Source organism: Tupaia chinensis, unplaced genomic scaffold (assembly GCF_000334495.1).
Source record: "Tupaia chinensis unplaced genomic scaffold, TupChi_1.0 Scaffold000511_1, whole genome shotgun sequence".
NCBI lineage: Eukaryota > Metazoa > Chordata > Mammalia > Scandentia > Tupaiidae > Tupaia > Tupaia belangeri.
The window spans coordinates 1,092,115-1,101,885 of record NW_006160024.1 but is presented as its reverse complement, the minus strand read 5'-3'; the positions used below and the strand labels follow the sequence as shown (position 1 = coordinate 1,101,885).

The 9,771-nt window shown below is 43.9% G+C and overlaps 1 long non-coding RNA gene across 2 annotated transcripts in view; it reads right to left on the bottom strand.

Moving 5' to 3' along the window:
- Positions 1-1,928: 1,928 nt before the first annotated feature.
- The window catches only part of LOC114009283 (uncharacterized), a 19,201-nt gene continuing 11,358 nt past the window's right edge, over positions 1,929-9,771 (bottom strand). The window contains exon 4 of one of the 2 annotated variants that reach the window (XR_003550731.1): positions 1,929-2,261. This is a non-coding gene — a long non-coding RNA (uncharacterized LOC114009283). The remainder of the gene's footprint in view (positions 2,262-9,771) is intronic. The other variant, XR_003550730.1, reaches the window with a different exon arrangement.

The window sequence follows — 9,771 nt, the reverse complement described above, 5'->3', positions numbered from 1 at the left end:
CTGGTGGTTAAGGCAGCTGGACCCTACATGGCCAACTACTCAATTTCAGTCCTGGACCTACTGGCTTGAAAAATACACTGAGTATGTGTGCGTGGATGCCCCAAACTCTGAAGGGAGAGAGAAATGGGGAAGAGGGGGTGGTGGCATGACCATTCCTCATGGAGGGTGCTTTCTCACTTCCTCTCTCTCTCTCTCTCTCTCTATCTCACTCACCTAAGTACATGTACCCTCTGGAAAATTAAGACAAAAAGAATTAGTGCTAGAAAGTGCATATATATATGGAAAAAAAAGAAAGAAAGAAAGAAAGAAAATAGAGCAACGGGGTCCGGCCATGCTGCCATCACCTTTCCCCAGAATCCAGCTTGCCAGGATTCTGCATTCCTGGTGTGGTTCAGGTCGACTGGGCAGGGATTTGAACCATGGTAGACCGAGTGACTTCCAGTACGACCGACTGTGCCATGAGGCTGGGCTATGTACATTTCTTGGAGACACAACCAATCACAAGAGAGAAGAGAACCACCTCAAGACTACAACGTGGAAAGAGCCTACCCAGCGGGAAAGGAGGAGAGAGCAACCACAGGAGCCAAGGAGGTCTCTTCAAGAAAAGAAGAACAGTAATCCACTTCACTTTGCCCCAAACTGACATATCTGACTTGTCAGATGCAAGTTCAGCTTGTGGACAAGCCACTCAAGACTGATAATCACCATAGTAACTGCAATGTCACGTGATTCCACAGAAGCCATAGAGACAGGAAAGCAGCTTTCCAGACAGCTTTTCTTCTGCTCAGTTCTGCGATGTCAGCCTAATTAACAGGAATAAAATCAGGACCTTGGTTTCAGTAACTGGCAGACAGCCTTAAGAAAGAACAAAGATATTTTTGCACCTTCTCTTCCTCTTCACGGGACCCACGCCAGAAGGCGGAGCACTCCGACCTGGTGTCTCCCTCACCCTCCCTCCAAACTTGCCAAGTTTCAGCAGCACTTCTAAATACAGCTCTTTGTAGAGGCCTGTCTTGAAGCTTTTAAAAAATCAGAAACTGGTGAAAGAGGGGGGCCAGGAATACATTTCAGAACTATCCCAACTCCTTTTTAATTGGTTGTATAAATTTCCACTTTCTAATTTCCAACCACTTCTCCCTGCAAAAGATGGGTATAGTGTATGTAAAGCTTTCTATCCCTGCCAATATTTGTTCTTATTCTAGAAAATGCTATTCCTTTCTCAAGGCGTATCTCTTTTCATTGGGTTTAATGTAGATCTGGTGACCCAATGTGGCTGTGCAAATCTGAATCACTATCATAGATGCAGAGGATGAGATGCCTCCTGCCTACTCAAAACGTATCGACTTCCTCCAGAGACGAGGAGGCTTGCCTTGTAGGCTTGGTGGCTGCTGCCGCCAATGATTGCCTTTTGCAAGAAGAAAACTTCCCTCCACTGCAGGACATCAGCCCGCAGAGATCTAAGCCCAGGCCGCTCAAGTGGTGCAACTGCATCTTAGGTGACCCTAGACACTTGGGCAACCCTCCAGCACTTGACTTACTCTGTCATGAGACAAGTACCCCATTGTCTCTGGAATAATGAAGGTTTTAGTCAAAAACAATGATTTTAAACATTTCTTGGGTCTCTTTGCCCTTCATCTGGGATAGAGGGAGGCTCATCAACCCAATAGGAATTGCCTCTTTCTCCAAGTGTACCCCGTAGAGTTGCATGTGAGGCTGTGTTTGAATCAACCATGTTGGCCATTGCTACCTGCCTGGATCAACCTCTACTCACAACCAAATTGTGTGTGTGAGCGTGTGTGTGAGCTGTGGAAAGGAACAAAACCCAATAAAAGGAGAACATGCATACATAGTGATATTTATTTGGAGCTTACTATACCAAGGGAGTTGGCCACCATCATTTGCTTGGCAGAGATTTGAAGGCAGGCAGGGAAGTGGAACAGCTTGATAGTGGAAACAAGGAAGGCTCAATGTGTGATTGGAAGTTGTTGGGATAGGGAAATTAGGAGTAGTGACCAGAAGCCCAGTGGACTGTGCAAGTGGCTAGGTGGCTTTCTCTTGTTGGTCCAAAGTTCGAATTAGGGACAAAAACTAGAGGAGACATCAGCTATTAATGAGGTTCTAGCAGTTTGGGTCTGATTGCTATGGGAGGAGAGGTTATTGGACTGATCGCTGCAGGTTGTGGGTCACAGCTCTGTCTTCGCATGGATTCTGGCCATCGTCCGTTTGTATAGTTGGTCTCTCAGAGCATGCACAAGAACCTGCTTGAAATTAATGAGAAGTTGATCAAATGAATGTGGGAAGAGACAGTTATCTCTTGGTACAAATAGCAACAAATTAAAAGTCAGCATGCCTTTGAGAGGACTGGGTTGGAGGAGTCTATGAGTCTGCCTAAGCGTCTGAAGTTTCTCTCCCTCCAGGTTTGCTACCCTTTCTCAGGCACTGCTGGGAATTTGGGATCGTATGTCAGAGGCCAGTGACGGGTACCATGAACAGAAGTAGTGCACACTGGCCTCCAGATATGTGTCGCCCCTGCTTCTCTTCCTGCCCCCTCCATCTCACTCCAGAGGGTCATCTTTCCACCATCCCACACACTGGCCCTTGTTAAGTGTCTTGTCTTCACGCGTACTGCTTTGGGTTTTTTTTTTTTTTTTTTTTTTTTTAACTAATGGAAGAGCTACTGAGAAGGCGGTCAAGGTTCATTTATTTTTAACCAGGAACCAAAGCCCAAAGACAAGAACTGAGTGCCTAGTTATGGAACGCTGGACACCTTGCAGCAGGTGGTGTTCTGAAATGCCGTGGTCCAGATGGCAGCCAACTCCACCCACACAGCAGGTGGGTGACAAACATTTCCAGACATACTCCTTGTTTAGATGAGAAGTTTCTGCTCCTAGAAACAGTCCTTCAAACAGCAAAGTGATTCTAGATCTTTCCAGAGGTCACAGACTGGAGACTTGGGGGTCACATTCAGTCTGGAGATGTGTTTTATTTGGCACATGTGCATTTTAAGTTATTTCTGTTTTTGTTTTTCTTTGTTTTACAAAGAGTCTAAATGAAGTAAGAATATTTATCTCAAACCAGATACCATCACTTTATATACCACACTAACATTTTAAAATCAGGAGTTGATGTTAACGTTTAAAAAAAAAATCTGTATGTGTTTTTCTCCTCTTGGAAAATAGGATGATCTGTGGGAACCAGCAGTTAGCGTAATGGCTATGGCTCTGGACTCCCACGTAGTCGACCACGGTTCGCATCCTGGACCTGGTGGCTTAAAACTCACGCCGGGCGCGTATGCGTATGTGCCCAAGATCCTGAGAGGAGAATGGAGGAGAAGGGATTACAGCGTGACCATCCCCCCTGGGGGGTGATTTCTCGCTTTCTGTCTCTCTGTCTTTCTCTGTCTGTCTGGCGAGCGCACGTGCCCTATAGCGAAAACCTCTCCAAAAAAAAAAAAAAAGAAAAGAAAATAGGATGATCTGGCCACACTTGACCACCTTCCCACCAGGGGATGCTGAGCAGAATAGCAGCCGCCCTGTGGAGAGGGGCCCCAGCTCTTTTCCTTGCCTCAGTTTGTTTGGCTGGCACTTTCTTCCTGGATGTCATCTTTATGAGCTGACCATCTGTGCTCCAAATTCACATGTCAAAATCCTAACTCCCAAGATAATGGGAGTACAAGGTGGAGCTTTTGAGAGGTGATTAGGTCATGAGGGTGGAGCCCTGTGGGTGGCATTAACACCCTTATAAAAGAGACCACAGAAAATCCCTTTCAGCCATAAGAGGACACACAGTGGCCATCTGCAACCTAGAAAAGGACCCTCGCCAGAACCTCCTCAGGCTGGCACTTGACCTCAAACTTTGAGCCTCCAAAACTAAGAGCAATAGTTTTATGTTCATAGGACACCCAGTCTGTGGTGCTTTGCTACAGCAGCCTGAACTGACACGGCAGTGACCGCCACGCCCAGTAGGCATTTGATCCAGAACAGCTTACCGATATCTGGGGATAGCCCATTATCCCTTTTCCCAGAAGCGTTGGTTGCCGGTGCTTGAGTTTTTGTGTCCGGTGGCTTCGTGGGAGATTCCAGGCATAGAAGGGCTAAGTGGTGGGTATAGGGTGACCCTGTACCTTCAACCTGGCCTCCTGTGGACTGAGATGGATGGGTATGCTTCCTGGGTTCCCTGTTGCTGTCCCTCCTCCCATGAGAATTGCCTCCTCTTCCCTCAGACACAAAGGGACTGCTAGGGGAGGGCAGGAAGGAGTCTGCCAATGTTTGCACAACCCAGAGTAAGGGTCTGAGAGACTGGAGGTGAGGGTGCTGAGGGCTACATGTCAGGCTTAGCAGGAGGTAGTGGGTGGTTCAAACACCAGCTTTAGAGTCAGCTATGCAATGCTACCTCCTTGGGCCTCAGCTTCCTCATCTGTAAAATGGGTACAAATCCTAGCTCTCAATGTTATAAGGCTCCAGTGGCCCTCAGGCAGTCCTGCTAGCTGTTAACCGTATCTGTCAGGACAGGCTGGTTGCACTTGGTAACAAGCCTGAAACTGGAATCTGCACCCAGCGCATGTGGATCTCCTGTGCATGCTACCTGCTGTCTTGGATCAACAAGTTTCTATCATGTTTCCCTCACTAAGGGATGCTAGCTGATGGAAACTACGCTACCCTTCTCCCCTGCCCCCCCCCACACAACCACACACACACAGTGGTGCAACATCAGTTCCTGTGGCTGGGGAAGGGATTGTGTCCCAGAAGGACACTACTACCTCAACTTACATTTCATTGGCCAAAACAAATCATGAGCCAAGCCTAACTTCAAAGAATATGAGCCCAAGCCTGTGATTCAAGTGCCACTGTTTTAATCTCTTCAGGCTGCAGTAACACAGTATCATAGACAGGCTATGTACAAACAATAGATTCTTAATTCTCTCACTCTGTAGGCTAGGAAATCCAAGATCAAAGTTCCAGAACATTTGGTACCTTCTGAGGGCCTGTTTCCTGGTTCATGGATGACACCATCTTACTGTGTTTTCACGTGGTGAAAGGGGCAAGTCCTCTCTCATAAGGGCATTCATCTCATTCACGAAGGTGAGCCCTCATGACCTAATGACCTCCCAGAGGTCCCACCTCCTAATACCATCACAGTAGAGACTAGGTTTCTGCACACAAATTCTGGGGGAACACAGACCACAGATCACTGTAGCCCCACTGTACCCTCAGCACAGCTGGCTTCCCACATATGACATCCCACCCCATTCCTCACTTCTAAGAAGACTTTCTGGAGAAGTTTGCCTTAAGAGATAGAAGAGTATGCCCTTCCTCAAGTTTAGTTCCTGATAGGAATAATGATATATTCTCAATGAGAAGTCTCAAAAGACCAAACAGCTCCTTTGCTTTAGCATACAAAGTCATCTTCAGACCTAGCCAGGAATTCTCTTGGGAGTTTAAGTGGCTCAAGTATTTGAACATATTCAGTGCTGTTTGATGCTGACATCAGCAGCAGCTGTACGTTGTCTTTACTTAGAGCAGTTCTGAATCTTCCAGTATATCCCCAAGACTTGTATCAGCTCTAAAACAATCCCCATAGGGGGAGAGACAAAGATACCTGCAGGCCAACCCCTATGATCTGACAGGTTCCAGCCCCCTCCTTCTTCCTCCTCACACCCCTCTGCTCTCCTGGGAGGGGCAAGTGTCCTCACTGCCCCCTAATCTATGCCAGGGTCTGAAGTGAGGGCCATAAGGATTTGGCGGAGATGCCAGCCTCCGATCCTCCCCTTCTCTTTGCTGAAAGCATTTAACAAGGACAGAAATTGCACAGAGCTGGTCTTGGCAGAGTCAAGATCCAAACCAAGCAGCCCAAGTTCTGAGCCACTAAACTGTACTGCCTCCTGGATAATACCATTCTGTTACAACCCAAGTTCGGCAGGCCACCCACTGCTTTCTTTATTGGATCCTTCCAATAAAGTGGTCATGCTGGTAGCATAATACCCTAAGGAAATAGAAAATGACTATTCTAAAATAAATCCAAGGGACACACCCGGCCACAAAGTGGAAGGAGTTGTTTTTATTTTATTTTTTTCCCCAAACACAATCAGGGCCTTCTCTTCTAGCAGTTAGTTAGATCCACAGCATCAGCTTGCTGGGGCTAAGAACGCAAGAGTCAGTCACCCAGGATCTAAGCTTCTGCAAACTCAGCCTTCAGCCTTCCCTCCCTTTTAAGAGTCATTCAACCACCCTTGGTATTAAGCTTTCCTCGAAGAACTTTTTTTTTTTTTTTGGAGAGATTTTCACTATAGGGCGCGTGCGCTCGCCAGACAGACAGACAGAGACATAGAGACAGAAAGCGAGAAATCACCCCCCAGGGGGGATGGTCACGCCGCAATCCCTTCTCCTCCATTCTCCTCTCGGGATCTTGGGCACGCACGCACACGCGCCCAGGGTGAGTTTTAAGCCACCAGGTCCAGGACTTGAACCGTGGTCGACTACGTGGGAGTCCAGCGACATAGCCATTACGCTAACTGCTGGTTCCCTCCTCGAAGAACTTTTGAGAGCTGCAAGGTAGAGCAGGAGGCTAGAATCAGGGAGAGTGACAAATATGCCAGCAGCAAGCAAGAAGCAACACTGGTGAGATGGCTACTGAACTTGAGCTGTGAAATATTGCTTTCAGGGACTAAAAAGGAAGATTTTCTACTGAGACTTCTCTCTCCAGATGAATTTCTACAGTGTAGGACAACCTCTGTATCCTTTCCTTCATTTCTGTCTGTCTCTCTCTGTCTCGCTGTGTCTCCCTGTGTCTTTTAATTAAAAAAAAATTTTCTTAAGTATTTCCTGTGCTCTCAAGCCCCTCCTTTATCTTGCTAATTTGTGCCTTTCCCCTCTCCCATTTAGGAGAGACACAAACCCAGGTCCTTCTCAGATGGCTACCAAATTTGAGCTGTGAAATATGCCACACAGTTTTCATTTTTTGCTTTTTATAATTAAAATATAAAACTTTTTATTGTCTTTTTTCTTTCTTCTTCTGTTTTCTTTTCCTTTTTCTTTTAACTTCATCCCTTGGCTGCTGAGCCTCTACACACTGTCTAGACAGGTCTAAGCGAACAGTATCCAAACATCTGATTACTATTAGGGTCAGACTATTCCTCAGTTCCCACTGAATCTGACACACTAGGGTGAAAAACGGAACGGAAGAGAGATTGCAGATCACCTCCTCCTGATGCCTCTGAACACTCAGATTGAACTTCAAGAATTAGGGAGAAATGCACAGTCTATCAGATGACCAGAAATCACTGCAGGGGCACAAGAAATATGAGAAGGCAAGAAAATACCTCTCCTCCAAGGAAAAAGAATAACTCCTCTTTATCCACAGACAGTACAATGTAACTCATAGAAATGTCTGATAAAGAATTTAGAATATTTGTTCATAGGGACAAAGCTAACAAAGATGCAAGAGAAGAGAGACAGTGAGCTCCAGAAGACACAGAAGAGCTGACAAGTTCCAGGAGGTGAGAAAGTTCTTGCAAGATCTGAAAGAGAAAAATATACACCATAAAAAAGAATCAAATGGAACTGTTAGAGATAAAGGCTATAATACAGGAAGTCAAAATCTCCCTTGAAAGTATTAACAGCCCACTACATCATACAGAAAATTGAATCTCAGATGTAGAAGATAGAATAGCTGGATTAGAAAAATTCATCATGAAGACTGAGAAAATAGCCCCCAAATTAGAATAATATACAAGAAATACTAGATACCATTAAACATCCAAACATATGGATAATCAGTATCCCAAAAAGTGAAGAGACTAGTAAGGGTATTGATAATCTATTTCATGAAATCATGCAAGAAAACTTTCCAAACCTAGAGAGGCACTCAAAGATCCAGTCCCCAGAAAGACAAAGGACCCTAAATAGAATCAACCCAAGACCTTCTCCAATACACATTATAGACAGATTGACCAAAACCACAGACAAAGATAAGATACTAAGATTGACAAGAGAGAAACATCAAGTTACCTACAAAGGATATTCCATCAGGCTAACAGCAGACCTCTCATTGGAAATAATGCAAGTAAGGAAATAATGGGAAAATATATTCAAAGTGTTAAGGGAAAAACTATTTCAACCAAGAATACTGTACCTGGCAAGTGTATCCTTCATATGGGAAGAAAAGACAACATTCTCAGATAAACAAAACTTGAGAGAATTTACCAGCAACAGACCAGATCTCCAAGAAGTTCTGAAGGGAGTTCTGTCCCAAGAAAACTAAACACAGACACACAGAAATAAGAGTTCAAAAACAAGAAATTGGCCAACTTAATGGTAGGGACAAGTCTGGAGTTGAATGTTATCTTCCAGAACTTAAATGGGAAGATCAGAACACAACAGAAGATATAAGTACATGAGACTCCACTGGTGAAATAGAATCTTACAACTTTTCACTAAAACATTACTGATTTTCTTCTATGCTTTGTTTTCCTTATTTAAGGATTTTGTCTTCTCTTGAACTGTAGATAGGTTCATGTACGTACTATTTGAACAGAATTCTAACCTGTTTCCTGGCTTTAAGTTTTAAGCAAAGATCTCTTAGCATTTTTTAAAATTTTGAATTATTAAAGCTAAACTGCTTTTCTTGAAATTAAAAAAAATTGTATAGCTTTATAATAAAACATGCTAATTGTAGAATGAATTCCTGTCCTTATTTGTATTGTTTACAAGTATTATAGCTATTGGGAAAAAAAAAAGAGAGAGAGAGAGAGAGGCAACATGGCAAAGAAGAAAAGGGACTTTAAAGGCAGATCCAAGAATGACAGTCTGGCCTCTGTGAAGGGCCAGTGGGTGGAGCATTGCCAGGTGGGAGGAGTTTGTTTGTATAACTGGAGGCCGGTAGAGGTAGACCAATTATCCCACTTTGAAATGGCTCTGGGTCCTGAAGGAAACACTTAATTCAGATTCCTTGTGCACTGTTCCTAAAGGCAGGAAATGTGTACAGTGTTAGAAACACAGTCATGTAAAAATATTACAAGAGTGGATAACAGACTTTATTTAAGTACTTCAAGCGTGCCTGCTAACATTTGAGTTGGAAGTTGACCTCAGGGAAACACCTTGTTGACTTACTCTTTTTTTTAAATTAATTAATTTACATTAATTCACTATACATCATTACAGTGAGATTTGTACAGCATACAAAGTGAGATTTTCCATCCAGAGTACACTGTATATTGGCTCAATCAAGTACATCAACATACATGTTATTGTCAACAAATAATTTTCCATTTCTTGTTTCCTGTATGTTTTGCTTTTTTTTTTCCCCATCCTTGATTCCCTATCTCTTACCCTCTGCCATCTCTCACTCTCCTCCCACACTGTCTCTGGTATCTATGTTTGCTTTCTATACTTTCCCCCCCATATTTTATTGAGTCATTAAAGATCTTAATGAATCTGAATCTTTTCATAGCAAGCATAGCTGATATATACATTTCCATGAACACAAGTCCAGCTTTAGGCATAAGCCTCAGTGAGTAGAATGAACATCCTATAAAGTAGCACCTAGCTGGGGCTATATATCTTACTGCAGGTATCGAATAGGTATTTTTAAAATTGTTTTTATATACATTCAGTCACATTGTTTAGCTTACAACGTGAGCATTTCAATATGTGAACATTTCTCCCCAGTCCCGTTGATCAAGATATCTTCAACCAATAACTCCACACCTCCCCATCCCATCAATGTTCTACTTCCGTAGCCCTTCTCCAAATGTCCTTCCTTAGGTCCCACTCC